The sequence below is a fragment of the Mesoplodon mirus genome (genome assembly GCF_964341445.2).
Source record: "Mesoplodon mirus genome assembly, chromosome: 8".
Classification (NCBI taxonomy): domain Eukaryota; kingdom Metazoa; phylum Chordata; class Mammalia; order Artiodactyla; family Ziphiidae; genus Mesoplodon; species Mesoplodon mirus.
Window position 1 is genome coordinate 66783795 of NC_138984.1, and position 12402 is coordinate 66796196.

General features: G+C 34.8%; 1 long non-coding RNA gene across 1 annotated transcript in view; it reads left to right on the forward strand.

The window, feature by feature from the left end:
* LOC309809650 overlaps positions 1-12196 on the forward strand; it is a 222977-nt gene extending 210781 nt beyond the window's left edge. Inside the window, exon 3 of the long non-coding RNA XR_014294886.1 lies at positions 12011-12196. This is a non-coding gene — a long non-coding RNA (uncharacterized lncRNA). The remainder of the gene's footprint in view (positions 1-12010) is intronic.
* The last annotated feature ends 206 nt before the right edge of the window (positions 12197-12402 follow it).

Here is a 12402-nt window from a genome sequence, read left to right on the forward strand (position 1 = left end):
CCCTTTGTCTCTGTCATTCAGCTTATTCTGCATGCTCTTCTTCTTACACCCATTGTTTTAAACATTCCACAAAGTTTGTATTCAAGATCCTTAAGAGGTTCTCCTGTGTTCCCCCCAACTCCCATCACACACACATTCCTTCATACCTTTTCTGTTTGTTTGTTTACAATTCTGGCACCTATTCCCACTAACTTAATTCCATGACTTGGAATATGACCCCTCTATATAAAGGAATATTGCCCCATCCCCATTCCCACCACTGAAATGTACTTTATGTTTCCTAGACTTTTAAACATTACTAGATTCAAATAGGCTGACAATCTCTAACTCCACCTAAAACTTTTTAAAATGTTGGAGGTAAGAAAGTTTGTTTTCATCACAAAATATGAATAATGATTATCTTCCCTATATGAACTTCTAAAAGTTGCTGAATGTTTTCTATAGTACTATAAACTCCATTAACAACTTATTATAATTATGAATATATGTTACCCTCATTTGAGCAAAATTTCATGCTGACTATATATATATATATATCTCATGCATATGATGTGCTGTATTCCCTGTTGTAGAGCAGTGCGTAGGAATATAGTAGGCATTCAGTACATATGTCTTCAATAAATGAAAGAACATTTACAAGATTTTCCAACTCAGAGTATCCTGGACAATGCAGATTAAAGTAACATGAACTATGCTTTGCATCTATTAGACTGGTAATAATTTTAAAAAGAGTTAAGATGACTATTGTTATGTAGGATGTTAAGAGAAGGTATTTTTATGCCTTGCTTATGACAGTGTGGATTGTTAAAGCCAATTTGGAAGGAACCTGGCCCCATCTATTAAAATATAATACACATACCCTTTAATTCAGCAACCCAGTTCTGAGACTCCATCTCCTAGGAAGAGAGAAACCATCACAAGAACAAATATTCTTATAGGTAGATATATATGAATATATGTTATATGTATGTACATGCAATAAATATATTTGTATGTTCAGTTGAGGGGAGGTAAAAATAAAACAACTGAGTAATTTTTCAACAATGGAAAGATTAGATAAATTATTATATATCCACTTTTTGGAATATTGTATAGCCATTAGAAAAATATAGTAGAGCTGTATCAGTTGACTTGGAATGTTTCCTATGAAATATTACTAAGTGAGAAAAGCAATAGAGAAGAGACCGCATAATATAACCTCTATTCGTAAAACAAGCCTTAACAAAAATTTCTCTTACATATGTATACATTATTATGTAAGCAAGGGAAAAGTAGGGAAAGATACACATCAGGTTCTTACCATGAGTTCCTTGGTGGCAGTGAAGGGATACTGATACTGATGAAAAGGACAGATGCATATGTCCACACAGATTATGCACTGTGTAATTCGAGGGATATCATTTATATAAACTGTGGTGGACATAGTTTTAAGTGCCCTCCATGTTTCTTGCTTTCTAGTGTTCATGTCCTTCTTCAATTTCCTCTTCTTATGTGTAGGAGGAATCTGTGATTTGCAAAGGTGATTAAATGTATGTGATTATGTTACTTAAGGTTGTAGTTCCCATCTTTCTGGAATCTCTTTTACCCTCATTGACTGTGAGGAAGCAAGTAGCCATGTTGCAGAACCCCACGTGACAAATACCACAGGTGAGTTGCTGAAGATGGTCTCTGGCCAACAGCCACAAAAAAAAAACTGAAGCTCTCAGACCTACAGCCCTAAGGAATTGAATGCTGCCAACACCTATGCAATCAGGGAAGCAGATAATTCCCCAGTTGAGCCTCCAGATGATGCTGCAGCCCTGGATGACACCTAGATTGCAGGCTTGTGAGACCCTAAGCAGAGGGTCCAACTAAGTCACACCATGACTCCTGACCCACAGGAACTGTGAGATGATAAACTTGGATTGTTTTAAGTTGCCAAGTTTGTGGTAATATTGTTATGTAGCAATAGGTAACTAATGTATAGATCTCAGTGTGATCTGATGTTTTCAGTTAGCAATTTGTACCACCATGTATGGCAGCCCAGGGTGGAGAAGAAGAGGAGGAGAGAAAAAGGGACATGGGTAAAAAAGAGAAGACTGCTTAGACCAAAAAATAAAATACTTTATACAGTATTTATACATGTATTTGTGTTAAAATTACATGAATATGCTTTAATAATTAGAAAAAATTTAAGTGAAAAGAAACTGCATAGTAATGAATATATAAAATTATTTATTTTCATTAAAAATTAAATAAAAAAAGAAGCATAGCACAATTTTATATATGGGTAAATACACATATAGATTACTGTGAGCCCTTTGCCTCCATGATGTTTAGCTCTTTACAGCACAGGTTTTCTGCTTTTACAAGAAAAATGTTAGTTCCATGTATGATGAGGATTTTCTGAGAAGTACTTTCTTCATACCTGGAAAAGTCAGTGGTATTTCAGGGTTTGAGTGTCACGTATTATGGATCAACTATTCTCAATTTTCTTTGATAAAATGTGTTCCATTAAATATTATACTTCTCTTGGTTGCTCAAGTCGGTCCTTTACTGATTACCCTCATGATTTTCCTGATGATGTTTGCAATCTGAGACAGATGCCACTCAAATAGGCTGTCTGTTGCCTTTATTTTTCAAAGTGCGATGGTGGAAATTGTGGATTTTTTGTTAAACTTGAATTTCCTGGATTTGGAGAAGTTAATGATTCATCCTGACAACTTGTATTCTTTATTTCTTACTTATCACCCTTGAAGACACTTCATGAATAGATTGTTCACTTAATTCTTATTTTACAAATGAATTAACATTCTTTACTCTTCTTTTTTAAATGATCTTGAAATGACATTTGTATCAAAGCAATTTTAGAAAAATCATGGTAGAAAAAAATTAAGAAAGGGTCTCAAAAACATGGAAATATTTTCTGTTATGGATATGTTTCTAGCTTTGAGTTCACAGATCATTAGGTTTGCAATCATGATTTTTCTCTGGAAAAGGAAAAAGTTTATATGTTTTTTTTAACAAACATGGGAAAAATAATTGTATAATTTTTCAGTAACATCAAAATGATATTTGTGCTACTCACAATATAACCTCATATCATTCATTAGCTCATCTACCCACTAGATTTACCACACCTTTACAATCATATATGCACAAAATATAATAAATTTGTATATGACTTGCAACCAAGGCATATGGGAATTTAAGATGTTTACTGGTTTTAGGTTTGTAGTTGTCATTGATTAATTCACTCGTTCATTCAACAACTGTTAGGCAGCACTGCATTAGTTGAAAACTATGCAATACTAAATAAGAAAAGTGACATATTCCTTAATCCCATGGGGCTCACAATGAGAAGAAGAGAGTTTTATGAAAGACTCATACAAATAATTAAGCTGTAACCAATGTCTTAAGTGCTGTTAAGGAGATATATCATTTGTTCTAAGTCTCTAAGACATATGAGAGAGACTTAGGAAGATGGGAAAGGGGTACCCTGAGCAAGTGAGGCATGAGCTAGATCTGAAGGCAGAGCAGGAGTGACCCTGGTGAAAGGGTATGGGAGTGTCCCAGTATGGAGGCACAGCCTGTGCAAAGCCTGGAGCAAGGAGGAGCATGATATGTTCAAGGCACAGAAGGAGAGCTGTGCAGCAGGAGCACTGAAGGGGCACAAGGAAGGGGTGGGGCTGGAGAGGCCACGAGGGCGAGATCAGGGTTTCTGAACTGTCTGCCTTCAGAGTCACGTGGGGAGCTGGGGGCAGCCCCAGGCCCTTCAAGGAGAACTAGGTAAGCAGGGCCCATGCAGTGGTACAAACCTCCCTGGGGATTCTCATATCAGGCAGCATTCAGAGGTGCTTGACTATACCAGACAGTGCCTTAAGCCATGTTGGGATTTTAGATGTTTTCCCCAAGGTGATGAATTTTAATTAGAAGGTAACAGCTCTAATTGAGGATTGAGAATACCATTTAAACTACCATGTAAGGCATACATTAATGGGTTATGACATAATGCATGCAGTAGGTAGGCTATTGCAATAGTTCCCAAGTGGAAGGAGTGGTGGAGATGGCTGGAGTACTGAAAAAATAAAATAAAATGAAAAAGTAAGTTAAATAATTTCATTTGGACTTATCAGAAAGATAAGTCCATAGATTACTCCATAATTAGAAAGATTACTCCATAGTCTTCATGTGTCCAGCGTTGCTGTTAAAAAGTCTAACATTAGTCAGATTCGTGTTCATTTTTAGGTGATTCTCTTTTTCTCTCCAGAAACTTTCAGCATGTTCTCTTAGTTTTATGTTTCAAATCTCACTATAATATACTTAGTTGAGGTTTTAAATTTTTTTACTTTAAATTATTTTTTTTCTTATTTACCCTTTTGGCGCACTTTTTTGCATTTATTCAGCCAGAGGTCTGATATATCTTTCTTTAATTCTGGGAAATTCTGGCTCATCATTTTTTCAAGTTTTTGAATTCATAATTTATATATACATATATATCATTATTTTATTCCTCGTTGATACATTCTGGGAGAGTTCTTCAACTTATCTGCCCAGCTTATAACTGATTTTCCAGTGTTTTATATTCTTTTATTCAACCCATCCATTGAGGTCTCTATTTCACTAATGATACATTTATTTCATCCTAATATCTCCAATAAGATCCTGTCCAGAACTGCTTGTTCTTATGCTGTGTTTCCAATATCCCATTTTGAATATCTGTTCTGTTCATTCCATTAGTTAATTTCCCTGTGTAAGTCATTCTATTTATAATGTGGCTTCCCGCCCCCCTGCATTGTTCTCTGGCTTCACTAGTATATTGGGTGGTAATATTGCTTTGGGGAAGGAGGGAAAAAAGAGCAAAAGTCCAAGTCTTGCTTTGTGTTCTTTTTATAAAGCTGTTTTTTTATCTTTTAATTTTTAAAAATAATTTAATTTTATTTATTTATTTTTGTGTTCTTAAAAAACATTCTGGATGTGTATGGGGGTGACCACCTCAAGATCATTCCTTGCTCCTCCATCCACCTCCACTCTCCAGGTCTCTCCCAATCCCCAGGCTTGTCACCAGAAGTCTTACACTTCAGTCCTACTCTTATTAGGGCAGCTGCGTCTAATAGCCAAGGGGTGGGGCTGTCCAGAGGCCAGCCAGGCAATCAGGATTCCTTACTTATGGCTCCCCACTTAGGCTCAGTTATGCCACTGTCCCGATGTTACTTATCACTCTTGGCTGCTGCTGTTGCTTTCCTATCCAGAATCAAATAGATGGATAATAATCTGGGAGTTGGTTATTTGCTGAGTAAGGTTTTGAGACCTACCAGCCTTCTTCCTCTTTCCGCTCTAGAATCTCCTAGTTAGATGAGTTGAAACAACAGCCATCCCAGTTTACATTTCCTTCTTTATTAAACCACTTCTAGTAATTTAGAATCTATCCTTGTCTTTTAACAAGGCCTTCTATAAACATATAAGAGCACTTTGCCCATAAACTCCTCCAGTAATTAGTTTTCAAGCCTCAGAAAAAAACTCTTGTTCTTTCTCTGGATTTTTTTGAAATACCTTCTCCAAAACTGCTTTACTTTTAACAGAATGTAAATCCCCATGATAGTTTTCCCAGGCATAAGAGACATTATTTCTTATAAACATATGCTGCTATCAATTTTTCTTATAGTTCTAGTTTTTCCTTCATATATTTAGATCTTTTGACATGTTTTGTGTAAATGTTTATGACTTTATGGGTTATTTTTTTATGTTATCGTTTTATATGATACATATAAAAGTATTCACCTCAAAAAGAAAAAAAAATGTATTCACCTTGAACATAATATTGTGACTGTATTTATAGTAATATGTCTAATAAATCTTCTCCCATTTGCTTTTATGTTCAAAATTTCTGTCTAATTTTTCAGATATATCCCAGCTATGGATTAAATATTTTTAAAGCAATTAGAAAATCTTTCATTTTTATGGAGGAGTGTAAACATCCATGTTTACTAACATGTGACATGCTTAGTTTTACTTTTGCCATCTGTTTTCTTGTGTTTTGTTTATATTTGATTGTCATTTTGTTTTCTGATTTTTGCTATATGGATTTTTTTCTTTGCTAGTTATCCAGTAACTTTAAAAAATATAATGTTTTTAATTGATTATGAATTTTAAAATAAATATTTCTCTATCAAATAAAGGAGAAATCCACAAGATGAGGAACCTAACATATCGTTATTCCTCTACACTTTATTTTCCCAGTATTTTTAATATACCCTATAGACTTTTGGATTCAGAACATTATGACATCTTCTCCTTGAGTAGCAGGTTTTAGCATTGATGTTACATTTGGGCCCCAAAGTTACAATTATTATTTGATAAGTCACCTTTAAGCCATTGTCAATGCTGTTTAACAATTATTTTATGCCATGACTTTTCCATTATTAATGTTCTTATTAAATTAGGATTTAATTTTAATTTTCAGGAATGTTTTAAGCCTTAGATTCTGTATGTAAAGTACAAGCATAGTACTTGGCACAGAAGTAATTGTTTAATAAAAATAATGTTATTTATTTTCTTATTTTGAGGGAACATGAAGGGACATTTTAAATTGGTAAAATTGTAGTCTTTAAAAAATAGTAGCATTTTAAAACTATTAATGGCATTATTTGTAATTTATCACCTCTAAAGTACATCTTCAGTAAATTTCCCCCCTCTCAGATGGAAAGTATAATTCCTATATCCTTGTACATGTAAACTATTTTTCTGTCATCTGAATATACAAACTTGGTTGCGTATAATAGTTCTGTAACATATGTTTTCTTCTAACTTTGCACATTTTATCTTGAATTTGTTTCTGCATTTAGTTTTTCAGAAGAGAAATAGAAGGCCATCTAATTTTATGACTATTATAGCATATTTTCTCCTCTCCACTCTTCTCATTCCTTCTCCTCTTCTTTCTTCATGCTCATCCTCTTCTACCATCTGGTTCCTTATAGAATATTTTTCTTTACATAGTTTATGCTTTCATCTAGGTGTAAATATATTTCTATTCATTGCGCTTGGTCTATGTGGTACAACCTATATCAGTGGGCTGCATTAACAAACCACTCTGTTGTTTAGAGACTTAAAACAATAAACATTTAATTATTCCTTGGACATCTATGGGTCAGGTGGGTAGTTCTGATGATAGGAGTTAGGCTTGGCTGTTCTTCTTTAGAATTACTCAGATGATGGAGGTCACCTAGCAGGTTCACTGAGAGTTGGCCTCAGGTAGGATGATTTTGCTCTGATGTACATTCTTCAGTAGGCTAGCTTGGGCTTTTTCACATGGTGATGATGGTGTATCAGGAAATAGAATAGAAGCATACAAGGCCTCTTGAGGCCTGGCATATTGTCAGTTATATCACATTCTGTTGGTCAAAGTAAGTTACAGGGACATCTCAGATTTAGGGATGGAGAAATGGAATCCACCTATTGATGAGAGGAGTGGTAAAGTGTGTATATTTGAAGTGGATGGATATTTGGTGACATTTTTAGAAAATAATCTAACATGATACCTAAGTGATTTGTCAAATTGGAAATTGTCTTCAGTTTTGTCTTTGATTATAATTTCTTTTCAGTTATCTTTTTTGTTGTTGTTCCAAATTCAGAGATCATAACTGTTAGTTTAAATCTTTAATCTTTATTCTGCATATCGATCATCTTTTTTACTAGTCATGTTCTTCACTTTTCTTTTTATTCTGCATGCCAGGAGAAATTTTCAAAATCATTTTGGTCACTACTTAGGTTTTCTGGATGACATTACTGTTCTTTACTATATCCAAATAGTTATTCAAATTTTTGAATTGCATTTTTTATGTCTTTGCAATTCTTTCTTGACTAATTTATTTTTATCTCATCATATTTTATATATTTCATCCCACTTTTCTCATCAATTTTCTTTTTTCTCCCCTTGAGTCATAGGTCTTAAGTTTTAATTCAGTTGCCAACATGTAAAAATTAAGAGGTTTATTAGAATCCCTGAATTCCAGCTTCTTTTAAAGTGAGAGATCTGGCAACAATACATCTCAGATCCTGCTGCAACAATAGGCTGTGACTTCCCCCTTTAGATGGAACATATTGAGTCTACTTTGCTACAAACTCCACACCTCCCTGACACTAAGTTTCAGTTGTACTTTTTCATTATATTCATGGTTTTTTCTTAATCTAGTGTTAAATAGGAAATAAAATTTCTTGATGCCTATTCTAGATACATATTTCCATCAAAAAGTGAGGGGGATGAAAGAGTGAGAGAACTGCTCATTTAAGAAAAATATTATAGTGTATATTTTTTTCTGTGGATGTGAAGAATGTTCCTTCATGCATCATATGCAAACAAAACCTATCTGTGCTGAAAGAGTATAATTTAAATCATCTTTATAAAACAAACCATAAAGAGAACTAGGTAGAAAACCAAGAACAAGGCAAAGTATAACTTTAAAAAGTAAAGAAATATTTTAACTTAAAAATGGTATTAACATGTCAAAATGTCAGAGGTTTATTTCTGAAATGTTTTGGATCATAAAATTGCCCCCAGATTAAAAGCTTTTCACAATAGCATGTTTTTGTTTAAAAGTCTATTGGATACAGTAAGAACTATGTTTTCCAACAGGAATAAGCATTCACATTTGTAATTATAATTCAAACATTATTGCTTAGAATGTTTAAGCTATAGTTTAGACATTATAGGAGAAATTAACAAAGAAAATAATTATTTTGGGCTTTTTGTACTGTAGCTGATGAAAACAGAGATTAAAAAATACCACTCAGGGGCTTCCCTGGTGGCGCAGTGGTTGAGAGTCCGCCTGCCGATGCGGGGGACACGGGTTCGTGCCCCGATCCCGGAGGATCCCACATGCCGCGGAGCGGCTGGGCCCGCGAGCCATGGCCGCGGAGCCTGTGTGTCCGGAGCCTGTGCTCCGCAACGGGAGAGGCCACAGCAGTGAGAGGCCCGCGTACAGCAAAAAAAAAAAAAAAAAAAAAATACCACTCAGTTAACTACATCAAAAGTTTTGATGAAAATTTTGATAGGACCAAGAAATTTGGACATTAGGCTATAAGTAGAATTTCACAATTTCATTAGGCTCTGATAAGTAGAATTTCACAAAGTACAACTTTTTCGTACTTTGAAAAAGTTTAATGTTGTCTTAGAAAAAACAGTAAGCTTATCTGCAAAGAATATTTGTGAGATGGCTGAAGTTGACCTCAGACTTCTTAGAAAACTTATATTCTAAGTTGCAAACTTGGTAGAAACAAGAAACTTCAATTTCAAAATTGCATTATTTATTGGCATAGGTTTGTGCTAAAAAGTTGAAAATAGGATACATAATGGACATAGTTGTTAACATAAACTGAATTCATTCCATGTCTTGATCCATCCTTGAAGTGGATGCACAATAAGGTATATTGCTATACTACATCAAAGCTAGGTCAATGAGGTGGTGAAGGCATTTTTTTAAGCCACTGAAAAAAATTAATTTGTTCATGTCTTCCAAAGAAAAATTTTGCCTCTTCTTCTCAACAGAAGAATAAAACAAAATTTTATTTTTAGGTTTAAATAATAACCCAACAAAATGTATTTGAATATTTCTATGCAAGGGAATTCCTATTAATTATGAATGTTTATGATTTGATTTTCTCATTCATTTCTAGTGAAAGCATGTTATATGAGTTTCCCGTGGCTGTTGTAACAAATTACCACAAACTTGGACTCTTAAAGAGATTTATTCTGTCATAGTTCTGGAGATCAGAATTCCAAAATCAGTTTTGCTGGCTTAAATCAAGGTGTTAGGAGGGCCGTGTTCCCTCAGGAAGCTCTAGGGAAGATATCTCTTCCAGCTTCTGGTGTCTCCCCGCAGTCTTCAGTTTGTGGCTGCATCACTCTAGTCTCTGCTTCCATGGTCACATTGCCCCCTCCACTTCTGTATGTTTAATCTCCTTCTGTCTCTCTCTTATAAGGACACTTGTGATGGCATTTAGGGTCTACCCAGTTATTTCAAAATAATGTCACCATCTCAAGATCCTTAACACTTTTCCCAAAAAGGGTAATATTTACAGTTTCCAGGGATTAGGACACAGTATCTTTGGAGCCATCATTTAGCCCAGTACACTTGTCTTTGGGAAATTCATTTGGCAGGAAAAAATCTTGCCCATTTTCCTATGCTGAAATCAGTTTCAGGAAATGAAAACAATTTGCTGAATTACAATTCTGACATTGTGAAGATGAAAATTGAATATCAAAAAAGGCTATATAGTTGCAGAACTCATGAAAATGAAGTAAAATTGATTAATTTCCTTTCTTAATCAACACTGATAGTATGAATGAAGAATACAACTGGAAATTGCTGGACTGAAAGGCAAAACGGTACTAAAAAGTAATTCTGAAACTGTTGGAATACCAAGTTTTTGAAACATCTCGGGAGTAATTATCCAAAAAGTATAAAGGACCATTCATGGATTCTTTCCATGTTCAAAAGTATGTATCTTTGTGTACAGCTGCTTTACGTTATGAAGCAGAATAAAAATAAATATCATTCTCAGTTAACATTTTCAAGAATGAATTATTTACTGCCTATCATAACTCGAATATTAGATCTAAATGATCTTGATGCAGAAGAAAATGAGTAAGGTTTCCAGTTAAAAATCAATGTAATGACATGAAGAAAGAAACATTTAATGATAAGAAATCGTTTTCAATTTCTATTTAAAAAAATTAATTTGAAATATAATCTAATAAAGTCCATGGTTGAATTGTCTTTCATTGTTATATAGGATAGTTTAATTAAAATGTACAACTCTTTATTATGTGTGTAGTAATTGATATTTTCACATTTTTTGCCTTTTCTTACTCTGTTATATTATCTACCAAGGCTCTGTGTGCTTTTGAGTTTGCAATACCTGGCTTGCGTCTTGTTTCTCACAGATGAAACAGATTATTTAAAACTACCTCTTCTGTTCTTAAGAATAACTTGGAGGGTTTTTCCTTCCTTACTTTCACTCTAGTCCTGTGTTGTTAAGGTAATTCTAGCTGCTCCATAAATCCTCATGCCTCAGTGGTTTAACAAAATGAAATGTACTTCAGAGTCACATAGTGGATAGGGGATAGTCCTGATCCATGGGGAAGCTTCCCTACAAGGAGTAATGCAGGGACTCAGTCTCCTTCCATCTTTCAGCTCCCCTGTCTTCAAAATGCAGCTTCCACATTGCTGCATAATAGCAAAGGGGATGGAGAATGATGTGTAGGAGGTTTCCTAGTCCAGTTCTGGAAGTGGTGACCCCACTTTCTCTTACATCTTACTGTCTAGAACTCAGTTACATGACCACACTTAAATGCAAGGGAATGTGAGAAATGTCATCTAGCTCTCCTCCCAGGAAGAAGAAATTGATGGGTGAATAACCAGCAGTCCCTCCACAAGTCCTCTCCCTCACTTAAGAACAACTAGAAAAGGAACAAAAAAATAAAAACCATAATTCAGTCTTCACTGAAACAAGAAAATGGCCAAACTCTAAATCATAATATTTTTTACCCTCTCTGGTCAGTGACACTACAGGAACCAAAACTAATAAGGATGCTAAGAACTGATACATACTTTTAAGGTCTTGGGTTGGACTACATGTTTTCCTGAAAGAAAGAGTCATAATAACCAAGAGGATAGCATAGAATGAGAAAATTTTAGGTCAAGAATAAGTGTTGAAGAACAAGGAGACATCTCAGAGAAACCTAGTTCATGCTGCATGAGAGGAAGGGAGGGGTAGCTGCAGGAGAAACTTTCTTCATAAGCCTTTTTTTTCTTTTTTTTTTTTTGCCAATTCTTCCTAGCTTAAAGAAACCACAGGAAATGAAGCAAATATTTTTTTAGAAAAGGAAAAACATAAATGAAAGGTAATGCAAATACACATTACAAAAAGAATAGAGGAGTTTCCCAAAGAAAAAGAAGGGTTCAAAGAAATAGTTCTCACTATTCTCAAACAAATTATAGACAATGTGATTGCTTTTTTGGTTTGTTTTTAGGAATTAAAGATTATATTTTGGAGAACAAAGTAACAATCTCTGTGGAACATTTGCCTTAAAATATGTGTTTATTGAACACCAACCTGAACAGGATTATCCATTTCCATATAAGTCTTTACATTTAAAAGGTGAGTAAAGTTGATTCTTTTGTTAATGTTCTCAATTCATGACTTTATCCAAACTAGTTCCTTTCTTTCATTCAGTTTTTTTTTTTTTTTTTTTTTTTTTTTTTTTGCGGTATGCGGGCCTCTCACTGTTGTGGCCTCCCCCGTTGCGGAGCACAGGCTCCGGATGCGCAGGCCCAGCGGCCATGGCTCACGGGCCCAGCCGCTCCGCGGCATATGGGATCCTCCCAGACCGGGGCACGAACCCGTATCCCCTGCATCGGCAGG